The sequence below is a fragment of the Ursus arctos genome, unplaced genomic scaffold (assembly GCF_023065955.2).
Source record: "Ursus arctos isolate Adak ecotype North America unplaced genomic scaffold, UrsArc2.0 scaffold_7, whole genome shotgun sequence".
Taxonomy (NCBI): domain Eukaryota; kingdom Metazoa; phylum Chordata; class Mammalia; order Carnivora; family Ursidae; genus Ursus; species Ursus arctos.
Genome location: NW_026623089.1, coordinates 40,290,012 through 40,317,996, shown reverse-complemented (window position 1 = coordinate 40,317,996; position 27,985 = coordinate 40,290,012).

Below are 27,985 nucleotides of genomic sequence, written 5' to 3'. Positions count from 1 at the left end.
AATGAATGGGCATGGCTGTGTGCCAATAAAACTTTATTTACAGAAATAAGTGATGGGCCGAATTTGGCCTCTAAGCTGTAGTTTGCCCACTCCTGGTGTGGACATTTTCTTTCTGCCTTAGATATCAGCTTATCCTCTCCTATGCCAGAACAATAGGGGAGAGCTAGGAGTGGAGGGGTCATGGGTCCAGCGGCATAGTTTATGGCCAATGAGGAAAAGCGTGACTCTCTACCAGCCCAGTTTGAAAATCTTGGTGGAGGACTTTGGCTTGGCTCGCCAGTCGCTCAACTCTGGAGCAATCTCAAGAGAGACCTGTAGGAGGGGTTATCTGACTGCTTCCTGGTGGTAGAGCGATGCACCGAGTCTTAGATGAAAGTATGTAAAATGCTGTTTGAGATATATATATAAAATAATCAATGTCCAGTACATTCTATGTCCCTTGAACATAAGTCAGCTTTTGTGAAACCAGTCTTGATTATTACTATGATATGATTTTAAAAACCCAGATTTTTTTCACTTAGCACGTTCCATCATCTATGTTTTCCTCCTCAGAGTTTAGTTGGTCCCCTGACCACTTTCCACCTTTGTAAATACACTTCAGGCTATAGTATGTTTCTCCCAGTTGGTATTCTTTCATCCAGATGGACTCATAATATCGGTCTCCTGGGGCCTACTTGGTTTCTTATTGGCATTTCTTCCTTTCCCCACAGCCCTTCTCCAAGTCCCACTCCCTGCCTTTAATAGGTCAGATCCTAGGCGGCATGAGGAAGCTCCTGTCCGGTCAGACCCTGCAGTGGCCAAAGATGTGCTCTGTGACCTTCCTGTTTCTGACCCTGATGGTAGAACTCCCTACCCCCACCTGGGGACCTAGGGCAGCCCAATGCGGATGTGGGCATCTGTCCCGGCCCAGGCAAGCAGTGCTGTGGATTGAGGCTGTTGGTTGAACCCCTTGGCCCTTTAGAGTCTCAGAAGGAGACCCTGCCTCTGTCTCCTTCCCTGGCTGCCTGAGGTCCCCATGCCCAGCTTACCTCTGGGGTCAGCCCACCTGAGTGCAGATTCCTCCTAGGCCTGCCCGTTGTTCTGGCTGACTTTGCTCCCTTCTCTGGCTTCCATTCGTATCTGGCCTCAGCTTAGACCTCAGTGCGTATTACTTAAATTCTGGACCCCTGGAAAGCACCATGGCCCATTGGAAAGAGACCACATTGGGATCTCTGGACAAGGGTCTGGCCCCTGGCTTCATCCTGGAGCAGGTGTGGGACCTTGGCAAGTTCTGTTTCCTTTTCTGTTACATGCAGATAATAATGAACTTTCCTCACAGGGTGGTTGTGAAGAGATAACAATTGAGATAGTATGTACTGTTCTGGGCTCATCACAGGACAAGGGTGCCATGTTGATTGACGGAGGACCTTCCCGGTTTTGGTACTAAAAGTCCTGCCCCCCGGGAAACTCTTAGTCCCAGACAAATGAACACTGCAGGATATGCTGCAAAGCCATCAATTCTGGTTTCCTCCTCTCCCACTGCAGCCCTTTCACGGAGACCGATGTCCGCACCCACCTCCATTTCCATCTTTGAGACTTCCCCAGGCCGTCCCGTAGCCCCCTGGCTGCTGCGTTAAGACCCCAGAGACAACTGCACAGTCTGGTATCCTCTGTGTGCTAGACTCAGCCTTAGCTTTCCCTCTAGCCTGGCCTGTCCCAGGAGGATCCAGGCGCTGCTGGAAGGGCTGAGGCCATGCCTGCTGCCACTAAGCCTCAGGCCAGGCTCCCCCTGTGTTCACGCTCACTCAGGCCTGCCTGCTGGAGACGGTATATATGCTGATGGAAACTGCTGCCCCCCAGCCACCCCGCTGTCCTCCCCGGCTGCATTGCCAGGGCATCGTGCAACCCATCTGCCTAGCCAAGCTCCGTCTGTACCCCCTGCCCCCTGGATGCCGGGTGCTGCCCCTCAGGATTCCCTCTGTTCATGACCACACCCATATGGGCTCTTCTGTGGCATCCAGCTGTTTTCAGGGAAAAGGAAATGGTTTGGTGGGCTTGACACACGGAGCGTTGGGTCAAACAGGATGGAAAGGGCCAGACTGACAAGGCAACTGGATGCCAGGCCGCAGCTTCTGAGGACATGGGAGCCATGGGAGGCTTGTGAGCAGGGATGGGCTGACCGGGAGGGGCTTGGAGGTCTGACTGGGGAGAACCTGGGCTTCAGGGGCCCCAGGAGGGAGGTAATGAGGGACGCCCCCCCGCCGCCTGCTCCCTGGAAAGCACTCAGACTGTTGGCCTTCTGTCCTCTCCTGTTCACAGTGCCTGGGGGGCGAGTTGTGGATGCAGCACATTACACCAGGTTACAAGGCCCTCGCTTTGGCCACTTTCTTTGTTGCCAGTTCCGAGTGTGACAGAGCGAAAGCCCTCGAAGCAAACTAGACTCACAGGCCATTCTGGTGCCCTCGCCTCAAATTCAGTTGAGTCAAGGTCACAGTTTGTACGGGAGAGGATCGCCCCACACGAGACTGGCGGGAATCTCTCAGGAGCTTTTGCCCGATCTCTGCTCTGTGAGCATTTGTCTCTGCCCCACCTAGAACTCCGGGATTGATTACAGCTGTCTGATGTAGGTAAGCGGGGTACGATTCAGGCACAATTAATTCATCAGACGTGGGGCTTCTCAGTATGTGTCCTTTGTGTGGTTTATGCTCACTTGTGCCCACTTTTGTGCACGATGCAGATCTGGGTGTCCGTCCCTGCTCACGGGGGTGCTTTGTGACCGGGGACCCTGAGCCCAAGACTGTACTGGTCCCAACTCAGCACAGCATCAGACTGTCAAGCAGAAATGCTGACCTGGGCAGAATCCTTTTAGCTTTGCTGAGAAAAGGTATTGGCTTATTTATTATAGATACACTTAAAACTCATTGAAGAACATATGGACAATGTAAAAAGCAGAGATACGAGGAATGTCCTGTTTTTGAAGCACCCAAAGTCATTGTGGAAGGGTTGTTTACTTCTCTTCCACCCTTACTCTGTGAAAGTCTTCCTTCGCACACGGCTGAGATCATTCCGTGTTCACATCTTTGGATTTTCCTTTTGTCACTAAATACTGGAACATAAGCATTTCTTTATATCCCAATAAACTTTTCAAAAGCAGATTTTAATTGACTGCGTATTTCACTGGTTAGCTTTACCATTGTTCCGTTAACAAATCTCCCCTTATTGATGATTGCAGTTTTTCCTATTATAAACAATACCAAAAGGAACATCTTTGTGCAATAAATTTCCCCCACATTTAGAATCATTGTGGTTTCAGCAAATAATTTGCTAAATAATACCAAATAACAGATTTATGGAAGTGGAATTATTTGATCAAGGAGTAAAATATTTACATATCTTATCCAGATTTTAAACTGTTTTCCCCAAAAAAGTGACATTACTAGAATTTTTTTTTTTAATGTACCATGTTTTACATTTTTTATATCAGGTCTGGTTCTTCTGGTACCATCGATGCGTCTAAGCCTGTCACATCCCTCCACCGCATGGGGATTAAATCTTGAATTATACTTTCTTCTTGGGTGGTTGATTTTATTGCATTTGTATTATTATACACTGTTTCACTTGCTGTTCCGTCTGGGTGGGATTTCTCATGCGAGGTGAGGCGGTGGGCTGTGATTGCTGGCTTACGTCTTACCTGGGGCATGGAGGTCAGGCAGACACACACATCCCGAGCCACATGCCCTCCTCTGAGCCCATCGTTCAGCCTCTGCACATCCTCCCTGGTGATGCAGAGGCCTTCCTACCAGGGTTGGAAGGAAGGGTGAGATGCTGCCGTGTGCTCCGCGGAGCGCTCCCGCAGAGCTGCGCGTGGAAGGGGCAGCCCGCACACCCATGTGGCAGAGGAGGCCTCCCCACTGTGTGGTCCGCCTGTCTTCTCTGCCTCCCTCCACCCTGCCGCATTCTGGGGAGCCCAAAATTCCCTGAGGAGCCAGGCTGTCCCCTCACCCCCTAATCCTGGGCAGCCACTCTGCCAGTGTGGGGTCTGGGGGCAAGTACCAACTCTGGTCCCACAAGCAGGGGACAGGAGATGGGCGCTGGTGCTGGAATGCCCCCCATGAGCAGCTTGGGCTGGTGCTGGCCCCACCCTCACCCAGCTGGCCCTTTGGAGTCCTGCTTCTAGACTCTCGCTGCACTCAGTGGGATTTAGAGATTTTTCCTTTTTAACATCCATTTGACAATGTTCCCCAAAGGCCTACAATCTGCTGAGCACCAGGGCAGGCAGTTCTGGGGATGCAGAAACAAAGAGCAGGGAGCTCAAGGCTCTAGGTGGTGTAGCAGCTTCTAGGAACTGAGAGCACGGTGGGAGGAAGCACAGACGAGGATAGAAAGGTGAGTGTTGGGTAAGGAGCAAGCATAGATGTCTCACCAGGAGACTCTAACTGAGCCTGGGTGAAGTCCAGGAGAGCTTCCTGGAGGAGGTGGTGGCTAGGCTAGGAAGGAAGCAGAATAGGGAAAGAGGAAGAGAACGCATTCCATGTCAAGGGCTCAGAATATAGGGAGGCAGAGAGAGGAAATAGGCATGGTCTTCCCAGGAAAGGCAAGTAACTGGGTAAGAGGAGAGGCGTGAGTATCCCTGACTCTTGCAGACCTTTCAAACAATCACAGGACCAGGACCACCAAGTTAGACCACTGGGAGAGGAGGAAGAGGCGTGTGGCATTTGCTGAAGCAGAGAGCTGGTTTGCGGTACATCTCAGAGGAACACAAGAACTATTTGTGGGTGGAGGCGTAGAGCTGGGGTCTTCCTGCAGGGCAGTGAACCGAGGGATGCACGAAACAGGACTCGGGTCCCATCTTGCCATCCATCCCCCTCCCAAAGCCCATGGCCTTACCAGGGGCTGGGATTCTAGAGCTTTTTGCTCTCACTGGGAAGGGTGTCTAGCCTCTCACAGACCCTGAGAAGGTTCTCTGAAGCCTGGTCCATGGAGGGGAGCAGGCAGGGAGAATGGCCATCCCTGCCAGACAGCAAAGGGTGAAGGACAAACCTCTGTTTGCCGTCTGTGTGACTTCGGACAACCTTGAATTTCCCAAGCACAGTGTCTGTGTCTGGTGGACTCTGAGCCTTGCTGGTACATGCCGAGGTTGCAACACCGTTCCTGAAATCACCTGTGGTGACGCCAGATCTCTTCTGCCTCACGGAGAGAGGGCAGCCGGGTGGTGTTCCTGAAACCTGCCACCGCAGCCTTACCTTGACAGCCTTCTGTGCCAAGGTGCCAGGTGTCTGGGGATCCCGCGTAGCCGGATACCACTGCATCCCGGACCCTCACCACCTGTCTTGGGGGCTGGCCAGCGCCTCTGTAGCCAGCAGAGGCGTCCAGTGGTGGGTCGGCAGGCAAGCGGCTTGGATGTGCCTAGTTAGGCTTTTATGGTGGGGCGAGGCGGATCTGTGTCTGACAAGGCACACGGGTGGCCGCAGCCATCTGTCTGAACTCCTGGCTGGGCCTGCCCGGAGAGCAGAGGACACGCCTGCAGGCCCAGCCCAGTGTGGCCCAGTCACAGAACAAGGGCACCAGGCCCTTCCCGCCCTCCCCAGCTATGGCTTTCCTCTCCTGAGATATTCGTTTCCACTTGTTCATGAAAGGGCTAGACCGAGCCAGGCCCGGGGGGTGGAGAAGGTGGGGGTGGGCAGGCCCCGAGCTGGGAACTTGCTGCATCTTCTCGTGCAGGCGGAGGGCAGGCTCCTGGGAGACTGACGCTGATGGGGAGCTTTAGGGCTGCAAGTGTCTTAGAGCAGCACGGTGTCTGGCCATTCGACCAGGTTTCTTCAACCCGCCAGGGCTAGTGCTGGGCCCTGGGAACTAGGGACAAGCAGAGGGTCCCGCCCCATGGACTTGTACTCTAGTGGAGGTAAGCAGACAGCCTACAAGATCTTTTCCAGCAGGGTAGGCTCTCGGAAAGGCTGGAGGCAGGGCCATCTGGAGGAGCAAGACGGCGGCCAGGTGGTCTGGGGCCTTCTGGGGAGGAGACACCTGCAGAGACTGGATGAAACATAGAAATTATATTAAACGTATCAGAATGGCTGCTTATGGGGGGATGGGATGGGGGAGAAGGATGCAGATTGCGGATCCAGAGAAAACAGACTGACACAGAGAGGGGTTTGCATGGACCCGTGGTGGGCTCTGAACCAGCGAGTTTGGTATAATCAAATCTGTCTTTCTAAAATCAGAACCAAACGTGAAATGAACACCCAGACTGAGGCACCAAAACTGATCAGAAACTCTGGGTACAAGGTGTGTGTGGGGGTGAGGATTGGAGCTGGTCAGTGGAGGCCCTTCCACGTGGTGTGATCTTGTGGACATCTGGCTGTTCCACCGGGGGACCCAGAACGTCAGTCCGCTTTCTCATGGGCAGACGAGGAGTCCTCTCATCCCCTCTCCGGGGATGGGCACATGGGGCCGCCAAGGCTGAGCATGTGGAGAGGGGAAGGGCTGAGGATGAAAAGCTTCACCTCAAGAAGTCTCCCCCCTGTCAGCCAGGTGCCTCACCCAAGTCCGGGGCAGTGACTGCTGCTGTCCCTGAATTCAGAGCTGCTTCCCCTCCGTTTCCGCAGAGACGCCACTGCATGCGTTCTGAGGGAGCACCCCGGCTGCGCTGGGTGGGGTGAGGATGGGACAACATAACCTTCCCTACGCCGGGTTTTCACAGTCCCTCTGTCTTCAAGCCCCACTCCTCATCCCCACCTTCACCCTACCAGGACCTCCAGCTCCAGAGCCTTCCCCGTGTTTTATTGGGATAAATCAGCAGATTTCTTGTTTCTCCACTTTTCTAACTTCCCCAAATTCTCTTGATACCCCTCATCTGCTGTCATTCCTCTTTTTCTTTTTTCCTTTATAGGTTGATGGCTTTCATTCTTTTTGGTCATTTTGTTGGAATTTGGGGGAGGAAGTGGACACAGGTTTGTGTCCGCCATGTTTGACTGAAGTTGACAGCCCACCATTTTCTCCCTAACGTGGGGGTGACAGCACCGCAGTCGAATGAGCTCCTGGAGGCAGGCGGCTGCGGGGAGGCAGGATGGGATTGAAGGTCAGCGTTCCCAGGGTTGGGTCTGGCCCTACCACATGCTGACTAGGTACTTTGACCAAGTCCCCTACCCTTTTTGAGCCTCAGTTCTCCCAGCTGTAGAAACGAGATGGTAACACTGCCCCTTCCCAAACCAGCAGGCAGGTGGTAGGTGCTCACTCGATGCTATTTCCCTTCCATAAGGGACACATAACCCAGCTTCTCAGCACCGTCCCGGAGAGGTCTGTGACACGTCCCAGTGCTGGCACTGTGATCCAGGGCGGGGCAGAATCTGCTGCGGTTGCATCTAGCGATGTCTGTCCCAGCCGTTCTACCTCCTTACTTAGGGGCAGACACAGATTCCAGACCCGCCATCTGAGCTCTGGAGCCTTCAGACATTGCAGCAGAAGGTGGGCTTGTTTCCACGCAGGCACGCATGGCTCTGAGCATAGTGGTGCAGGCTGGAGGAATAAGGAATGTCTTTCCTTTATGTGTCCCTATGTGGAGGGAGGAAGGAGTAGGTGGCCCACTGGTTGGCAACTGATGACAGAGCTTCCAGGGTGAAAGTTGGAGCTCTTTGAGCTCTGAAGAGCCCAGTGATTCGAGAAAGACTTCACCATCCAGAAGTGATACATGAAGCTCCAGATTTCTGTCCCTGGGTCATTTTCCTGCTGGACTACATTCATGGGAACTGTGCCCTTCGTTCCCCAGGATGCCAATGGTAGGATACATCTTAGACCCTGCCCTAGTTCTGCAAGACATTCGAGCCAGCCGCTCCCCTCTCCCAAGCCTCAGTTTCCCCACGCATAAGAGAAGCGACTACACAACATAAAGGTGCCTCAAGTGGGCAGCTCTAATGATCTCTGGGCCAAGGGGCCCCAGCCTCTGTCAAATCTCCAGTTGTTCTAGTTGGAAACGAGTCTTCGTGTTCATCAGTAGGAGATTTTGTAGCTAATCACTTTGCTGATGGTTCCTAACCCCTTAAGAGACACGTGCTCTTTTGGGGACTACAATATAATTTTTGCACAAGTCTGCAGGGTCCGGAAGCACACCCAACTGAAGGATGAAAACATCGTCCTTTGGTGGGGATAACAGGAAAATAACAGTGGTGATGAAGAAACCGAAGAAGCATGCCAAGTCCTGCCAGGCATGAGTCATCTTGTCACTCCTCTGGCACAATGGTCAGGGTCTCTGGGGATGGTAAATGGGACACATGTGACAGCTGTGTCTCTCTGTCCTAGGGCCAGACCCATGGGAAGAGTGAGGAAATTTTCCGTTCTGTGATCATCAGCATGGGGAGACAGAGGTGAGATCTGGTGGGCTAAGAACACACATCAGTCCGCTGTCTGGGTCTGTCCATCAGGGGATGTATCCAGAGGCTTCCAGGAGGGTAGCCACATGGGGGCTGAGCATCACCCGTGGAGATGGTCAGGTTTCTCTGGGGCCTTGTGGGGACTGCTGTCAGGAGGGCAAGGTGAAGCTCTGACCAATGGTCACATTGTGGAACTAGCACGTTTGTCCTCAGGACACTGTCTATGGATTATGAGTCCTCGGGTGCCATCAAACCCCACCGACATGCACACCTCCTGCACTGAAAAGCTTCTCTGTTACCCCTCCCCCAGCGGGCATGTCCTGAGCCGCTGGAAGGGCTGCTGATTTGCTCTAAGCCTGAAGTTCCTTTGCAAAACATCAAAATTACTATCAGACATATTCACTCATTGGAGGCAGTTTGGAAAATACCAAAAAGAAAAACATACATAATTATCATTCCTATCACACAGTGTTGACTACCCTTTTGATATCATTCCACCCTTGACGCTTCCTGTTTGTGTTTTCGTCCTTTTACACAGCTATGATTATGCAATTGTGCCCTTTCATATCGTGATGTTATATTTTTTTTACGAATGTTCCCTAAATACCCCAGGTAATGGCTGAGGACAGGTAGCAGTTCAGCCAATCCCGACTGTTGGTTAACTAATCCATTTCAAGCTTTGGCTGTTATGAATAATAGTGCAGTGACCGTCTCTGGGTATTTTAATTTTTAAACCTGGAATCAATTCTTTAGGGCCAGTTCCCAGAGCGGAGCTGTTACATCAAAGGGTATGAACCCTTTTAGGTTCTTCATTTCCCATGGGAAACGTTGACCTTAGGATTCCACCTACCGTGTGCCCAGAGGGTCAGGGAGAGTCCTCTGTTCACAAAACTCTCGTCCCTTTGTCCTAGACCAGCCAAGTGGCCTGAGTCTGACCATGAAGTACTCCGTAAGCCCTTCCACCTCTCCCCATCCTCTCCATTCTCCTCTGTTGTCTGTAACTGTGATCTTCGGAAGCCTCGAAGAGCATTCTGGGCTGGGGGTGCTTGGCTAGTGTTGGACAATTCCACCAGAGGCCATTGCTCCTGACCATGCTGGTACGTGCCCGTGGAAAGGCCTGTAGTGCTAACAGCCGTGAGCAGGCCTTGCCTTGCAGCGTGGCAATCAGAGTGACTAACCGGAGTGCCTTCCTGTCTCCTCAAAGTTCAAGCCAGGGGTCCCAGGTTCAAAGAGCTACGACTGACTCATTTTTTCTCATTCCCCAGAGGCCAGTGCAGTTTGAAAACACCGAAAGCACCTCCCACCTTGCCCAAACAGAAGCCCATCCCTGGGGCTTGCTTGGTCCGGGGTCCAGGCAGGGCTGGCAAGAACAACATCCGGGCCAGGGCAGACACTCGCTGTGGCCCCAGCTCAGGGGCTCGGCCCCAGCCTTTCGGAGATTCTCCTTCCAATCGGCCTTACCCCTCCGCCATCCACCAGGTGCTGCATTTTCCACTCTTGGCTTTAATTTTCCTTTGTGTTTGGGCACCAGGAGGAGGGCTGGTCTGGGAGTCTCTATGAACCTGATGAGCCTGGGGGTGGGGGGCAGGAGTCTGAGGTCACCAGCGCCTGGGGAAGGCACAGGAAAAGTGAACTTTACTAAAGGGTCATGCATTTTTCAGGGGAGAGGAAGGTTCCAAACCAACTTTCTAACTTCACAAATATGCATGCGTCGCTGACAGTGGGCCCCAACACTTGGGATACTGAGGAGCAGGCAGTGGGTGGGCTCTCTGGGCTCCATGGCGACACCCCGATGGCTGTCAGAAGTTGCATCTGCATTTCCAGGCAGAAGCTTGGAGGTCCTCACTGAACAAAGGCCTGGAACACACGCGACAGCAAGCACTCAGATGTCTCCAGTGACACGGGGCCCACAGCCTCCAAAACAGCTTGCCGCATTGGGCAAACACCCTGCTCCTTTCACGTACTTGAAATCTTTTCAGGAATAAGGGAGGGCATAAGTAAATAAATTCATTCTTCCTCACTGGAGTGAATCCTCTCTCTCCCAGAGAGCCCACCTCCTGGCCACTCTCCCACCCAAAGGAGCCAGTCGAGTAAGGCTAGAACTTTCTTCACATGCTGTGACTCCCACATTTATGAACTCTTTTCAGTGAAACACACCATTCCTCCAACTGTTTCCACGAGGCTGGGTTCCTACCTGTTTGTTTATCTTCCTTGGGACAAGCTCCATTTTTCAATTTCCCCTCTGAGAATGTGGTGTGGACAACTGAACAGTGATTCTGATGAGGCCGCACGCGCAGGAGCCGTTGGCACCCGCGTTCTGGACACTCCACGCCTCCAGACTCCATCTGCCGCATCGAGCAGTGTGGGCAGCCGCAGCCCAGCCTGGTCTTAGTCGCAGCTTAGAGTCCCAGCCCCGACCGTGAACCCCTGGCAACGAAGCCAAGACAAAACCTGACAAGATATTCAGTGTATCCCAACTGTATTTCATGTCAATTATATTTTGCAGACTGACTGTATGACACTGTCTCTCCAGGCCCTGAGGAGTGCCATCACGTGTGGTTCCCAAAGCCACTGTGAGGTCCCTGTGCCCAGGAGGTGAGAGCCCCTCCCAAGGCTTCTGAGCTTCGTGTGAGGGGTGGGGAGGATGGGAGACCACGCTCTGTACGGCCGTGACTCCTTCGTAACACAGAGCAGCGGCACTGATCTGTCACCGTTCTCTGCTTAGCAAGGACAAATTCCACGTTTTAAAGAAATACAAGCAGGTTAAGTCAAATAAAAACTTCCCCTGAAAACTCAAACCTTTTCACACAGAATAACCCTAAGGACGTTCTCTGTCACTGTCCCCGCCAGGGCTCCATCTTTGCGAGGCCCCCAGCCCTCCTGTGGTGCCATGAAGAGAGTGTGGACAGCCTGCTTTTCCCCTCCCGTTCACGAGGGGGTTGGAAACAAACATTTATGGGGTCTCTCCGAGGTAAGCACTCCTGCTAGGCATTCAATGTGCCTGACTCCTAATCATCACCACAACATGGTGAAATGCGTTCTTATCTCCTTTCCACACATGGGAAAACCAAGGGTCATGGAGGTGAAATCGTTTGCCCTGTTGACAGAGCTGGTAATGCCAGTTTGGATTGGAGCACAGAGCTGTTGACTCAACGGCCCATGCTTTGTCTCTGGCCTCGGCCTCAACACCAGCGCCATCCAATAGAAATAGAAGAGGAGCCATAAATATGAGCCAATATGTAAGGGTGCATTTTCTCATAGCCACATTAACTAAAGGAAAACCAGGTGACTAATTCCAGTAACATTTGTTAAAGCTTCGTGGATCCAAAGTATTGGCACTCGGACATGGTAATCAATAGAAAATTATTAATTTTGTGTTCTGTGTTTGGAGTAAGTCTTGGAAACCCATTGTGTAGCCCCCACTTACTACACATCTCAGTTTTGGACCAGCTGCTTGGCAAGTGCTCAGTAACCATACGTGGCCCGTGGCCATTGCGTCGGACAGCTTGGTTATTCAGTATACAAATACTGTTCCATTTTCTCTCAGCCATTCTTTAAAGAGAATTACATTTTTTCTCTTAATGCTCTTGAGTACATTTGCACTTTTTGTAAGAAACAGGCAATGCATTCCTAATAAAAGTGAAACGAAAATGGTTTCTTACCCGTCTCAGTCTGCTCGGGCAGCCATAACAAAACACCACACACTGGGTGGCCTAATGACAAGACACTGTTTTCTCACGGTTCTGGTGGGTGGAAGTCTGAGATAAGGGGCCAGAATGGTTGGGTTCCGGTGAGGACCCTCTTCCCGGCTTGCAGACGGCGACCTACTCTCTGTCCTTGTGTGGTGGGGAGGGGGGGGAGAGAGAGCAAGAGAGAATTAGCTCTGACGCCCCTTCCTGTAAGGACACTAATCCCGCCATGAAGCTCCACCCTCATGACCTCATTTAATCCTAATTATCTCCTAAAGTCCCCGTCTCCAAATACCATCATATTGGTGGCTGGGACTTCAAGTTATGAGACCTTGAGTCTACAGCCTCACTGACTAAAAGGCAGGATGAGAAAATGGCTCAGTGCTTGGTGTCCTCAGAGGTATGTCTGAGGACAACCTGGAAACTTCTCCTGGTGTGTATGCCTGCATGATGCAGAAATGCCCCTGCGAAGTAAAGACTTGCATTCAAGCCCTGCTCTTCACAACTCTTTACACATTTTTTCCCCTCAGTCTTTAGAGCAAGGGGCAGTATCCTTAACCTAACGTTTACAGTTCAGACCTGGAGGCTCTGAGGTTTGGTGATATGTTGGCAATCAAATGGGTAAGTGGAGCGGGAGGCAGGGCTTAACCCATGGCCTTCTGAGTGTAGCGTTCTCTCCTACAGTCTGCTCTACGAAGACTTGCTGGTGACCTCTTGTTATTGCCCAGGGAAGTTGGGGTTACTGTGGACCCCATTCTGTGCACTCTTGTCTTTGTGTCCTTTCTGAGCAGTGACGAGTGACAAGATCCCTTTGCACGTGACTGGGGGAGCTTCTGGGGGGCGACGCCAGGGGAGCAGACATTGGAACAGGTTTCACCTTGTTATTGAAGCTGCTGGTCTATTCCTGTACCCTTCAAACCCTCACTCGAACCTGCCAGACCCTGGCTCCATTGGGGGTGCATAGTGAGGGCAGATCTTGGCCTTCAGCAAGCACAGGATGGGGACATGATGAGGGACAGAGGCAGACTTGCTCCTAAACTGAACCTGTGTCAGCAAGGCATTGGTCAACCAGCAGATGACAGCAGACATCTGAGCCCCCCTGGGACTCAGGGTAGATGGCGCTGGCTGCCAAGGAGGCAGTACACCAGGATGGTCTCATTGAGGGGCCCACACCTAGGACAGGAGCAGAGTAGAGTGGGTATCACCCCACGTGGAGATGCCACCTCGGACACGGGGGGTCTCTTTCCCACCTTCATGGCTTCTTGACACTCAGAGGATAACAAGAGGAAATACAACATGACAGTAATTTTACATACATCACTTGTTACGGGTCGAATCGTGTCCTCCAAAAATTCGTATGCTGAAGTCCTAACCCTTAGTACCAAAGAACGTGCCCTTATCTGGAACTAGTCATGGCAGATAGAATTAGTTAAGATGAGGTCATTGGCCGTTCATCCATTACACTGCACTTATATAAAAGGAGAAATTTGGGGACACACATAGGGAGACCCCATGTGAAAAGGAAGGCAGGGAGTAGGGTTATTCTTCTACAAGCCAACAGCATCGAAGATTGACCCCAAACCACCAAAAGCCACAGGACTGGTATGTCACACATTCTTCCTTATGGCCTTCGGGAGGAATCCAACCTGCTGACACCTTGATCTTGAACTCCTGGGCTCCTGAGATCAAGCCTCAGGCCTCTATCTGGCTCAGGCCTCCTCTGGTGTAACTGAGACAATGGGTTTCTGTTCCTCAAGCCCCCGGTTTGTGGCACTCTCTTAGGGCAGCCCTGACGAACTAAGAAAAACATGTCATTTAGTAAGTATACCAGCCCTGTGAAAAAGATGGTATCAAGCCCACTTGATAGAAGAGGAAAACAAGGCTCAGAGAAGTGACTTATGCAAAGTTACTCAGAGCTGGGGTTTGAACCCAAACCCATGTCACACCCAAGCCCACTACATCCTATGACTTTGGCGGTTATCTCCTTGGGCTTTGTGTGAGTGTCCTTGGGGAACTTAGGGAAGGGCCAGATCATTTCCTCATGAAAATGCTACTTTCTCTCTACTTTCTCTTAGGAACCTTCTCCAGATTCTTTTGAAAGGCAAGACGCGTCACCCACTGAGAACAGGAGCTGTGGATCCCTTTTCAGGAACCCAGCTTCTGGATAAGCCAGCTCCACTGGTCCCACCGAGCTGGGCAATAGACCAGCAGTGGCCAAAATGTTTATCTCATTCAGGCCTCCCCCAGATGGAGCTGTGCTCCTGCCTCAGGACCCGCCCTGGATGGAAGTCCCCTTCTGACGGCAGAAATGCCCCTGACACGGATGAACGGATGCCCCGATCGCGCGTGGTTCATGAGTTTCATTCACTCGGTCCCATTACAGGCATGCGTGTCTTTTCATCTTCTCTACAAAATGGAATGGAAAGTGAGACTAAATCTCTGAAGAATTTTTATTGGCCCCGCCTGTCATTTACTTTGGCTTCATAAATCAAAGAGACAGTCAGGTTGCAAAATACAGGCAGCCCCCTAGTAATATTCCATCAGGTTGTGCTATGGGCTCTGTATATTGTATTTACCGGGTCAAGCAAACATCTTTTCAGCTGTCCGAGATTCCATTCGTTGCGTGGGGGCTTTCTTTCCAGTTAGTTTCACTCCTCTGATGGCACATTAAGGGACTGGGGAGGTTCTTAGCAAGGTAACTATTACTCTTTTCAGTGTTTTCCCCATTAGCTGGACCTAGACTCAAAAGCAATTTTTCTGAGGCCGTAGGATAAAACCAAGCATCCCCTTTAGCCTCCTCCACCTACCCCTGTGGGAAGACAAAGGACACAGCGGAAGGTCCGACCCTTACTCAGCCGCGTACCCGGCAGGTTCACAAGGACACATGACACTGTTGGAGCACTCCTGGTGATTTATCCCTAAAAGGATATTCCTGTGGACTTCAATTCCTTTCTACTTTTAGTCTTTCTGAAAAATTGCCAGATTAATACATGCGTATTTTATAATATTACCTGTTACAAAGGCGTACGAGTAAAATACAATCATTGTTTTGATGAGAAATTAAATTATTCCATATAGAATATTTTGTAATTGTTTTTTTCCCCACTGAATAAACCAAGGAAACTTCTAGATCAGTAGAGATTATTAACACATTTGAATTCCTTCTGTGTTTTCCATATTTTGTTTAACCATTCCCCTGTTGGTGATAGGTTGTCTACCATTTTTGACTCTTACAAATAATCCAGCTATTAACATCTGTGTGTTTTGTTCAAGTATTTCTATAGGATAAATACTTAGAATTAACATTTTTGAGTAGAAGAAACTCCCACTTCAAGAACTGGGAGATGCCACTCACTTTCCAATCAAAGTCGTACTTCTTTGTTGTCCCCAATGCACTGTAAGAGAGCGTGCCTTCCCACCCTGTTACACCTTGAATATTATGTGTTGTTTACGTTTTTTGCTAGCCTGAAGGGCAAAAATGATATTGCTGTTTTAATTGGAAATTAGTTGATTATTAGGGAAATCGAGCACCTGACCTTTGTCAGCCTTGCCTCCTCTATGATGTGCCACTTAATAAAGTGTCCCTTTTTCGATGGGATTGTTTCCAATTTTTGTGGTTCTTTTAGTCAGCCCTTTATTTTCAAAATAATATTTCCGGTTTCATGCCTGCTTACAGAAGCCCGTCTTTTACTCAAGGTGAGAAAATGCTTTGTGCCTGTCCATGTTCTCGGGTGCAAGCAGTAGAGACCAACTTGATTTAACTGAGGCAGAAAAGAGATTTATTAGAAGAATACTAGATAGCTTAGTGAAAGGATAGGGTATTTGGAAACAAGTTTTTTTTGGGGAAAAAAGTCAGATTGGAGGGAAGCCAGAGAACCAAGAACGCAGCAAAATGCTACTGTGGGGACAGTGAGATACTGTGGATACTGTGGGGACTCTGGGACCCTCACGCCCTTGCTCCCGGGTGCTTGCTGCCCAGAAGCTATTCTCTTTACTCTGCTGTCATCGTCTACACTTGACCCTGGCTCCCAGATGCTGTCATCCCACCATTACCACCCTCTACCACCTCCATCGCCATCGCCCCCGCACCATCACCCTCACTGCTACCAGCACCTCCCACCACCACCAGCACCTCCCACCACCGTTGCCATCACTGTCCCCTGATTCTGGGCAGTGCTCCTTCAGATTCAGCCTTCTCAGTGGGAGTCTTAAATTGTCCAGACACACGCTTTAGCTGCCAGGATTCAGGGAGAATAATCTAACATTTGGGTTAATTGGGGGCAGGATTGGTATCCTCATTAAGTCTTCCCATCGAGGAACGTGGTATGTGTTAAAATCTGCCACAACAATTTTTGTTAATGAAATCCCAGTCTGATTTTCATTCATTTATAGGTGTTTCTGTTTTCTCTCTCCACATTCATGATTTTCTCTGTATCCTTCGTGTTTTAAAATGTCATACGGTGGTTTTTTTTTCCTTCATCCTAATGGGATATATGGGTCATTTAAATATGGACTTCCTTCTCCTTTCTGCTCTATGTTCTGCCAGATTTCCTTAACTTTGTCTTTTGGTTCATTTATTGATGTTGATTTGGGGATGGCAGCATGGGGAACACATTTAAAATGTCTAAGAAAGTGTTTTGTTTCCAGAGTATTCTTTTATGAATGTACTATCTTCCTGAATTTTTGAGAGTGCTAATTAGAGTTTCTAGAAGTTTGTTTTGTCCGCTGAATTATCTATATGCCCGCTGAGTCTATTCTACAGTCCGCCCCTGTCGTCCTCATGTTGCACGTGCTAACTTGCTTCATCTGCCTGTTGGAAAACTACCTTGGTTCCTCCGATGTGGGTATAGTGGCCCTTTGTCCAGGAGGCTTCTTTTCTCATTGAACTGGCTGCTTCGGGGATCTGGGCACCTGGGCCAGGCTGGCAGCCTCCCCCGTGAGCGATGGGGGTAGGTGTTCAGACTAAAGCCACGGCTACTATGTGAGTTCAGTAGTGGGTTCAGCAGCAAATGGCCCCTGGGTTCACCTGCCTCCCCTCCAGCCCCTCCGGCTGACCTGGGGTGTGCCTGGCTGCAGAGGGGAGACCCCTTTTCCGGGATCCGTTTGTCCAGAGGAGCTGACAAATGGCTTCCTCTGAGTTCCCACTTTCTGCTGGTGATTTTCCATTCCAGTCTCTGGCCTATGCCAGTAATAACATTTCACACTTGTCTGACACCTTTTCTCCTCTGAGCTCCAAGCACTTTACAAGCAAACAGTTACTATTATTGCCCTCTGAATTCTGATGGAAAAGCTGAGAGTTACGGGATCAAAGCGGCCACAGTTGGGGGTGAAGGTGAGGCTCCCAGACACCCCGAGCAGCCCCAGCTCACGCAGGACCAAACAGAGCACCGGGGCCCCTCGGGAGAGGGGGCCCGGGCCTTTAACGAGGTCCTCAAGGAGAGGAGGCCTGGGGGAAGGCTGTCAGCACGGGCTCCCCGGAGGCCTCCTCAGGGTGCTCTGTTTCCAGGGTGCAGCTGTCTCGTTTGCTCTTTGTGAGTGACGGCAGAAGCCAATGGGGCTTTGGAAACCATTCCCTGAAAGGAAAGGTGGGTCAATGTTTTGTGGGGTTTTCTGGGGATGAGAAGACTCACAGAAGCAGCAGGGTGTCATCAGCATGTGTCGAGGAACGAGGAGCGGATATGTGCTGTGTGGCCCCAGACAGTAGAATAAGATTCAACTGCTCCAGTCTTCATGGGGCAGGGGGGTCACTGCCTGGAAGCCTTGCTGACACAGCGAGCTGCCCAAAGCGGGGTGAGCTCCTGTCCCTGGTGGGACCTGGTGGAAGCTTCTTCAGCTCTCAGTGTGGATGTAGGTCACCACACGGGGCTCGGGCAGGGTGACACGTAAGACCTCTTCCCACCCAGACGTTTGCTTCATAAGATTTGACTCTCATGCTGTCTCCTCCAGGTGTGAGCAGCACCAGGGCTGAGACCCTGGAACTCTGGGACACGTGGCATCTTGCTGGATCTGTGAGACTTCTCGGGACCCCCTCCTTCTTTCATTCAGTAAGCCTTGATTTGGGGTTTGCATTTCCCCTCTTCTGTAGGCGACTTTGCCCCGTGGCAGCTAAAGGGCTAGCTAGAAGGAGCACCTGTAACCATACGATTTTCAGCAGCCAAAGAAGGAGCTTTTGACTCAAGTGTCTGCTGAGCTGGGGCTGAGTTAGCAGTGAGCAGAGAGGGTGGTGTGGGTGCTGAATGCAGCCGCCCCCAGTCAGGTGGCTGGGAAGTGGCCCTCATTGACCTGGGAATACATCAATCTCAGGAAGGATTCATGGAACCGTGAGGTTGGAAGGAACACCTGGCCAGGGGGCAACTGAGAACAAGGTAGGAGGAGGCAGGCAGCTGGGGCACGCACGTGCGGGCATGCGTGGGTTCGTGCGTGTGTGTGTGTGTGTGTGTGTGTGTGTGTGTGCGTGCACGTGACCACCTTTGCTAAGCAGACACAATGCTGAGCACGTTTGTGTGTGTTATGGCTCAGTTAAACCTTTCACCACTGGGAGATAGGTCTCATAATCCCATTTTACAGGTGGGAGATTGTGGGTTAAGTAACCAGCCCTAAATCGTAGCACCCGGGAGAGCTGAGCTAGGGTTTGAACCAGTTGTCCTTGGCTCTGATGCTCTTTCTCTTCCGTAACCCTGCCTGGCTTGAAGTTAAGTGCCACAAACAGGGTCCCACAGACCTTGTCCGACAGGCCTGGAGTCTTTCCTGGCTAGCAGAGTCCTCCCAAGCCCCAAGTTCTCTTTCCCAAGGGCTGGCTGCCCCACAAGTCCCGGGCAGCTCCTCTTGGGTCCTCCCCCAGCCTCACAGACACTATAGAGAGCTCTAGGCCCAGGCCCAAGCACAGCAGGGCAGCCCTTGTCCAGCCCTGCGGTTTGTGATCTGGCCATTCATAACTGGCTCTGAACAGGCACTTATCATTCTTCCACGACCACCCAGTCAGCCCCACGCTGCCTGGAAGTGAAGCCGAGCTGCCCAGGCCAGCCGCTGCTCAGCCCGGCGCTCTGCGGCTCCCGCCTCTGTCTGCCACCCCCTCTGCAGCTGGCCCGTCCTGCCCAGCCCAGGGGATGCCGGAGCCCGGAAACAGCAGGACCCGAATATCCCCCACGAGCCACAAAGGGAGATTCACAAATCAAAGGGGTCTGGGAGGACAAAGCTGTCACATCAGCCCATCATGGAGCCGGATCTCAAAATAACGCCGGGCCAGAGGCCTGCCAGCTGTGAGTCACCACCCAGCCAGAACAGGCACGGCGGGCCCCGGCCGCGGGGGGAAAGCACCTTGGTGGCCAGCTGGCTGCTCCAGCCAGACCTGGGAGGTGCGGGTGTCTGGGGGGTAGTTCCATGCTTCCCATGGTGGGGGTTCTAGGAGCAGAACTGGGGGGACAGGAAATGACCACAGTGATGGCTCCTCTGTCTCTCCCTGAGGACACAGTCTGGCTCCCTCCACCCCATCCGTGGCTCCCAGCCTCCACGATGAAGAGGAGAAGGCTGGCACAGCCTTCAAGATCACGCTCTAACCCGACTGTGACCGTAAGCTGCTGGCCCTCTTCTTCCTGGGGACGGAGGGGAGTCAAGATGCTGAAATACGTTGAGCAGCTTGTCCCATATGAGCCCCGTGGCAGCTTGCAGACCTAGGGCTCACACTCAAGGGTTCTGATTCCCTCACTGTCCGCTGGCCCCTCTTCCCTCCCCCAATGCCTGGTGACCCATGGCACGGATGGGACGTGCGGGAAATACTTGCGTGTATCATCGTTTCCCTCTCCTCCTAGTTTAAGAATTTCCCTGACATTGTTCTCCTCTATTATCACACCATCCTGAAGCCTCGTTCCTTCCTCCCAGCACCCTTTACTTCTGTTGCCCTTGAAGCAATGACTTGTGTGTCCATAAATATGAAATGGCCTGAATGACAAAACACATGGTTCTAATTGTGTTTTTGTTACTAGCTCCTTTCTCCTTTCTAGACCTCATTTCCTCATTGCTGGGATGACAAGGTGATCTCAGAGACACGTTCTGCTCTAAAGTTTCAGGGGGCCAGAAGATGGTCGTTAGTGGACTGAACATTAATTAGGAGAATATGTTTAATCTTGGGGAAGGAGACAACAGAAGTTTAATCTAAGGAAGGGTAAGAAATCCGTCCTTGCTCTTGCCCCTGTGAATCCTCTTGCGGTTTGTTCTTCAGTGGTTTTCCCTAGCCCCCCACCCCCAACTGGGGCTACACACTGTCAGAGTGACCTTGGGCACCACGGTGATCGGGCGGAGGGGGCCGGGGCACTGATTGGAGGGAGGTTTCACTCACCACCATGCCCCGGACAAGTGACCAGGACCTGCCTTGACCTTCTCACTCAACCAGAGTATACCTGTCCCCAGCCCAGAAGCGAGCAGGTGGGCGATGTGAATTACAATGTCCCTTTCAGACTTGGCTGGCTCTTTCCATCCTCCTGTAGTTCCTCTCCATACGGCTGACAGGTGACATTCGCATAATGTCATACAATTAACAAAGTGTACAATTCAGGGGTGTTTCGTGTATTCACAATGCTGTGTAACCATCTGCTCTCGCTAGCTTCAAAAGTCTTTCATTACCCCATAAAACACCCCATATTCACCAGTAATCACTCTCCATTCCCCCTCCTCCCAGCCCCTGGTAACTTCTAATCTGCTTTTTGTCTCTGTGAATTTGCCTATTCTGGAAAGATCATATAAACGGAAACATACACTATGTATCCTTTTGTGTCTGGTTTTTTTCACTTCGCAAAAGTTTATGAGGTTTATCCCAGTTGTACCACAGATCGGTACTTCATTTCTTTTTTATGGCTGAATACTATTCCAGGATCTATCTAAACCAGAATTTGTTTATTCATTTATAACATTTCGGTTGCTTCTATCATTTGGCTGTTACAAACCTTCACATGCAAGATTTTGTGTGGACAGATGTTTTCATTTCTCTTGAGTATATGCCTGAGAGTGGAATTGCTGGGTCATATGGTAATTCTCTGTTTAACTTCTTGAGAAACTGCCAAAGTGTTTTCCAACGCAGCTGCACAATTTTACATCCCATCAGCCGTGGATGAGAGTTTCAAATTCTCCACATCCTTGCCAACACTCATTATCATCTGCCTTTCTATTACAGTCACCTTAGTGGGTGTGAGGTGGTATCTCATTGCAGCTCGGATTTGCATTTCCCTAATGACTAACGATGTCAAATATCTTTCATGGATTTTTGGCCGTTTGTATATCCGCCTTGGAAAAATGTCTACTCCACTCCTTTGCCCATTTTTAAATTGTTTCTTTTTTAATTATTACATTATAGGAGTTCTTTATATATTCTGGATACTAGACCTTTGTCAGATATATGATTTGTGAATATTTTCTCCCATTCCATAGGTTGTCCTTTCACATTCTTGATAATGTCCCTTGATACACAAAAGTTTTAAAGTTTTAGGAAGCCCAATTAACCCAATTTTTTTGTTTGTGCTTTTGATGTCATTTCTAAGAATCCTTTGCCAAATCTAAGATTATGAAGATTTTCCTCTATGTTTTTTTTAAAGAATGTAATAGCTTTAGTTCTTATATTTAGCCCATTGATTGATTTTGAATTAGTTTTGGTTTAAGGTTGGGTCCAACTTCATTCTTTTGCATGTGGATATCAGGATGTTCCCACTCAAATGGTTGTTTGGATGAGAAAGAGAATTTGTAAATTAATTTCTCTACCAGAGTTCTTATGTATTTTTCTATTTGCGTAAACATAAGTATCCACATAAAAATGCATGTAAGCCGCTTCACTTTTTTTTTTTTTTTTTTTTTTTGGTGAGAGAGAGAGCGTGCGTGCACACAAGCTTTTGGGGTGGGTGCGGAGGGAGAGGGAGAGGGTGAGAGAGAGAATTTCAAGAAAGCCCCAAGCTCAGTGCAGAGCCCTACTCAGGGCTCTATCTCAAGACCCTGAGATCATGACCTGAGCCAAAAACAAGTGTTGGGTGCTTAACTGACTGAGCCACCCAGGCGACCCCACACTTCACTTTTTTTCAAGTTCCTGGTTGTTATGCAAATTAAATTTGATAATGTATGTAACACTTACACAGCACGGAGTTGAGTGGGATCTAATAGTGGCAGTTTAGGGGACATAAATTGTCAGCCTCTTAAGCAGGAAAAAAAATGGTAAGAATCCATCCCTTCAGGAGAGCTTTGCCTGCTTGTGCTTGTTTCTCTCTGTTTCTCTCTTTTTCTTTCTGAAACAATGACTGCTCCAAAGCCCTGTGTCCTATGTCATCTCACCTTCACCCTGTGTGTGCTGGTGGCATCTCCCCTGTTGTTTGGGTGGACAAGGCCAGCCCTCAGAGATGGTCGTTGCCCTGGGAAGGCAAGATTGCCACCCTGGAACCTCCCCCAGAGACCACAGTGCCTTGCGTCTGACTGCAGGCTCAGCCCCGGGTGTCTCCCCATTAGTGGAGGACTGGTTCTCAGCTGTCACCACCACACACGTGGCTGTTCATCAGCAGGAGAGATGCTGTCCTGAGAATGTGATTTTCCATGGGTCCACATCCCAGGAACAGGATGCTGGATGAGTCTCCACTGAGCTGAGAGATTCCGGAGTCATTATCCCAGGCAGCACGGTTGGGAGTGATGTCCCCCCCCCACCTGGACTCCAGCTTCTCACCCAGCGGTGGTGATGACTGCTCCTGAACTTCCCACTCACCTTGTCACCCAGAACTAAATGCTCTCGCTTTCCCCATAACGCCCTTCCTTATAGCTGTCTCAACTGATTGAGCAGGGATCGCAGCATTGGACGCCCCAGACCACGGTTCCCTCTGCTTTCTCCCTACTCCCAGCCTCCAGTCTGCCCTCATCCATTCCTCTCCCTCTCCAGCCCATGAAGCAACCGCAGCCTTTCCTGGACAGGCATCTTTATGTCTCCCTCTCCAGCTCTTCTCTCCCCAGGCTGAGTGCCCCTGGCCACACCCCAGCCATGGACTGACCCAACTACCCCTTCTCAGAGCCGACATTGGACTGTTCATGCTGCTGGAGAAAATCGGACCACCCGTGTGTGCCCAGCAGAGCCCTTGGAACCCCATTCTCCACCATGGCCACCTCCCATCTTCCTTTTGCTCTCACCTCCTACCTTGCAGCCCTGACAGACAGAAACCGGGGAGCCCTCCACCCACGGCTTCCTCCTATACACCTCCTGGGCCCATGCCTTCTGGGGCTTTGCCTTTGGGGGGCCCATTACTGCTCTTGTCATTCCCTTTATTTACCCCTGCTTGCTGGTCTCTGCTTCACTCTACCTTCTTACAGAGGAAAGAGACCCAACCCCCTCTCCCCCAATTAGTCCTTTTACTCTTTCCTTCCTTTCTGACCAAATTTCTTGTTTCCCAGCCTCGTGCCCACTCCTCTCCTCTGCTCGCTGGCTTCCACCCCATTCCCCCAACAAGCCTGCTCTGCTGGGGTGCCGGCTGCAGCCCTGAGAGCTGAGTGAGCACCTTGCTGAATCCAGCCCAGAGGGCACCTGTGATTCCTAGGCCGCATTGGCCCTTGCGCACCATTTCCTGCCTCGTTTTCACCAGGACACTTTACTTATGCATCTGTCCACGCTCCGGGTGCGCTCCTTCCCCATTTCCTTCGCAGGCTCGTTCCTCGGCTGGTAACTTAGATATTGCGTCTCCTCCAGACCTGTCCTTGTGTGTCCCATCTCCTGTCCCTCTTCGCTCCCGGCACACCTTGTCCACCCTGAGGTCTCCTGCGGTCTGGGGGACATGCAGGTGGGTGTTACCCTCCGAGTGCACTGTGGGTCATGGGCTGCCAATTCTCTCTGCACGGCGGCCCCGCTGGGAGGGTCTGCTGTCTCCACCAAGGGTGTCTTGAAGACTTTCGCCTCCAGGGTCTGAGCAGAGGACCCTCTGGAGAGCAGAGTTCTGGTGAGATCCTCCACCCTGGCTACTGTGTGGTCGGTGGGGCAGAGTGTGGTTGCCACCTGGGACGGTGTACACGCAGGGTCTCAGCCCTGGCCCCGGGGGCCTGACCCAACGTGTGTGTTGACAAGGCTCCTGGCGGAAGTACCCGCACAGCAGGGCGTGAGGGGCTGCTGGGGTCTCCGTGGGGCAAAGCAGAGGAGAGTCCCAAAACTCCATGTCTTCAGATGCTTTGCCTCCAAAAAGAGGCCTGGTTTCCAAGAGAAATTTGACGGAAGGAGCCCTGTATTTTTTTTTTTTCCCTGATGAAATGGAAGCTTATGCTCAGTAAACAAAAGAGATTCTTGTTGAAAATAACTCTTGCCCCAGCTTTGTGGGCGACCAAGGGGAATCAGATTAAAGGGGAGACAGTAGCAGCGTAGATGTCTGGCTGTGCTCGAGGCGGGCAGATCACAGGCCTGAACTGTTCCCATCCATGGTTTGGGGCCAGGCCTGGGCCTGATAACAATCTGGGGCAAGGAGATGAGGAGGAATTTCTTTGAAGGGCTGGATGCACCCCTCAATTCCAGTAAAGAGCCCTGCAGGGTGCCACTTCTTCCCCAGCCCCCCTCACACTGGCCCTCGGGGCGACACCCATACCTTTCGCTCACCCCCACGAGGCCTGCCGAGCTCCAGCACATGGCTAAACAGGACCAAAATCAACCCTGGCTTTTAAGCCGCCTCCTGAGGCCAAAAACAATGGTCCTTCCAGCTGCACTTTAACAGGGTGGTTTGGGTTTAGCTGGTAACTCGCCCCGTCGCCAGCCCTGCCTCCATGACCAGCACCCCCGAGCCAGGCAGACAAGGCCAAGACTGTTTGCAGGAAACAAGAGCCCCGCTGTGGGGCCAGCGTGCTGTGATTCCACGCTCCAAATAAAGATGATGGGGATGGAGAGGAAGTGAGCTTGGGACAGCCCCAGGCTCTACGGTTTCAGGCCGATTTGAGAAGCCTGAAATAGAAAGCTCCTGCCAGCGTCCCGGAAAGGGCCAGAATCTGGGCTCCAGAACAGTCCTGCGGCCGCAGTCCACGGCCTTCGCCGCAACCAGCTACCATCTTGTGACCTTGTGTGCACTGATCCCAGGTCGGTGGCCTTTGCCCCTTTCCCGCTGGGCGCCCGGCACTCACTGTGAAGCTCAGATCTTAGCTGTCACTCAGACAGCCTCCTCGTCCTCCCAGGGCAGGTGCCTCTGCCATCCCCATAGCACCTCTCCCACCAGCTCCCGGGGATGGGGCTCGGTCATCACTGCATCTCACCTTCAATTACAGGCCCACCCCGGGGCATATGACCGGTCCCCCTTTAAGGGAGGCCTTGCTTCTGCCCAGATGCCAAAGGTGTACTTACTTGGTGGCCTTGGCTGCTTTCTGGCTTCTTTACACTCCTCCTGGGGCAGGCTGTCACCACTGAGCTGGTGGTGGTACCAGGGCATAGCTCTTCCTGCCCAAGGAGGTCTCCTCAATGGCCGCTGTCTGCTCTGGAGCTCACCGGGCCTGGCAGAGACGTGGTCACGTCTGCATCACAGCCCGACCTCTCCCTGCCCAATCCCGTGCCCCTGCTTCCTTCACAGGTGGGACTCCCCAGCCAATCCTATACTCATAAGCCGCTTCCAGAGAACCCAGCTGGGCCAGTCTGGGGCTGGGACTTCAGAGTGCCTCAGAGAAGGCGAGGCGGGAGAATGGATGGATGGATGGATGCATGCTGAGCTGACCCCAGCATGTCGGCCCCAGCTTTCCACAGGCCCAGGGAAAGTTCTGGGCATCAGCCCTCACGTTGGAGAAGACCTGACAGCCTGGAAGACCCTATGAGCTGCTTGCTTTTGAGGGTGCAGCTGCTGAGCCCGGCCAGGAAGGTAACAAAACAGACGCAGGGAGGCCAGCAGCAAAGCTGGCATGTGCAATATGGCCAGGCCAGAGCTACACAGAGCTGTGACCCTCACTGCAGACCAGATTGCCACCTCCTGGAAGAGGAGCGAGGAGCCAGGCTGGCCCAGAGCCCCCTTTCCTGCTTACTGCCTGAGGCACACATTCCCTGACAACACAGTGTTGTTGGAAACCCGGGATACCCAGAGGCGGGGCGTTGTCAGCATTAGGGACGTCTGAGGGAGGAAAGTGTGTGATAGCATGTGTGTGTGTACGTGTGTGTGCGTGCACACGGATGGAGGCGGGGGCAGGCAAGAGGTAGTGGAGGAGCCTGGAACTCCTAACCTGGGCCTCTGAGGCCTGGGGAGCGGGCTTGGAAGGTGGCGGTGTGGATAAGCTCTGGGCCTCAGCCCCAAGCCCGCCCCAACAGAGGCTGTGAGCGTTTGGCGGGAACCTGGCAGGCCCGTCTCTGGGGGCAGAATCAACCTCACACGGCTCTGTGTCCCCACGGGGAGTGGCAGAAGAGAGGTCCTGGCCCACGGCCGTCTCCCTGCCTGTCCTCCAGGACCTGAGACACCACGCTTGTCTTTGTGCCCGCAAGCCTTTCCTGGGGTGCAAAATGCTGGGGACGTGGTGCAGCTGTAGGACATCGACCCGGCCTTGCGAAGGCTGCCTTGGCTATCAGCGCCTGACCCAAACTCCGTGTCCTGGCTGCCAGCTCGTATCACAGCACCACGGTGGTGATGTCCCTTGACCACAAGTCTGCTCACAGTGGAGTCTTGGTCAATCACACGTCTGCCCCCTTCAGCTGAGGGGTCTGTGCTATGCGGACCTACTTGTTGCAAGGAGGCTGGGGCTGGGGCACCGTGACCTGTGTGTGACGGGAGGCCTGGGCCTCGGTATAGAGGCAACACTAGCCCACTCTGCGTGTTCTGGTTGCTCGGGCCCCTTCCTGGAGTTCACGGACACAAGCGTCGGCTTGAGTTCGCGCTTGCACAGGTGAGGTGCCATCACCCCTTTCGCATCTTACTGAGTCCCGTAGCATCTCTGGGATCCCCCTTCTACAGATGAGGCAACAGGCTGTGAGATCAGGTGATTCTCCAAAGGCCTCCTAGAGGGCCAGCAGGACTGCAGCTGGGATCTGGACCCAGCACACAAACAGACGTGTCTATACCATGTGTCTGAGGCTCCGTGGTGAGTTACTCAGGGACCCAAAAGCAATCTAGACCACACTCACCCAGATGAGACACGTCCGTGGCATGCGGAGGAGCAACCAAAGAGCCCTGAATCGCACACGCAGGGGGGCCCTGGCCCAGCTCCCCGTCCTTCATGTTTCACTTGTCCTGGGCCTTTCCCAGGTGCACGTCTGCATGCACGGAAATGGGGGGCAGGGGGAGCCCCATCATTCAGGCTGGAAAGTAGACAAACAGCAAGTGGAAAAGGGATCACGGGCAGAGAGGTTACGGGTCCACGTGGTGCACCGGGTCCTTACGTAGACGACCTTGCAAGAGGTGGCCGCCATCCTGCTGGCCTGGAGTCTTCGCGTGGCCTCCCTGAGCCTCAGCTTTTCCTCTGTAAATGGGGAATCCTCACACCCCCTCACAGGGTGGCGGGGAGGAGGTGAGGCATGGTAGACACTCTGAAGAGCCACAGACCTATGAGCTGTCACTGTGAAGAACAGCTGAGGAAGGCATGGGGGGGCATTCAAGTTTGCGAAGCGAGTGTTGCTCTTTAGAGCAGTGATTCCCACATGTCTGGCCTGGCGCCTCCGTGCCCTGCCTGTGCCCGATGTCAGGAGAACCTTCGATAGTCCTGAGAGACATGGCTTGGCTTCCATGACACACTGGTGAGACGCCATCTGGGCTTTTATAGAGCCAATCAGCAGCCCTAAGCCAGGCTATAAAACCAACACTGGGCCTTACCTGGGACATGGACGAATAGGTAGGCCTGGTCCGGGGGCTCCCTGGGGGCTCCAGAGAGGAGGCTGGTCATGCTGGGCAGAGAGGCCCGTCCTTCATTTTTCATCCCTATTAGTGACAACAGGCTGTTACTGGCTCTGCCCAAGAGGACACAGATGACACAGCCCAGTCCCTGGAGGCCTGTAAGTCAACAGAG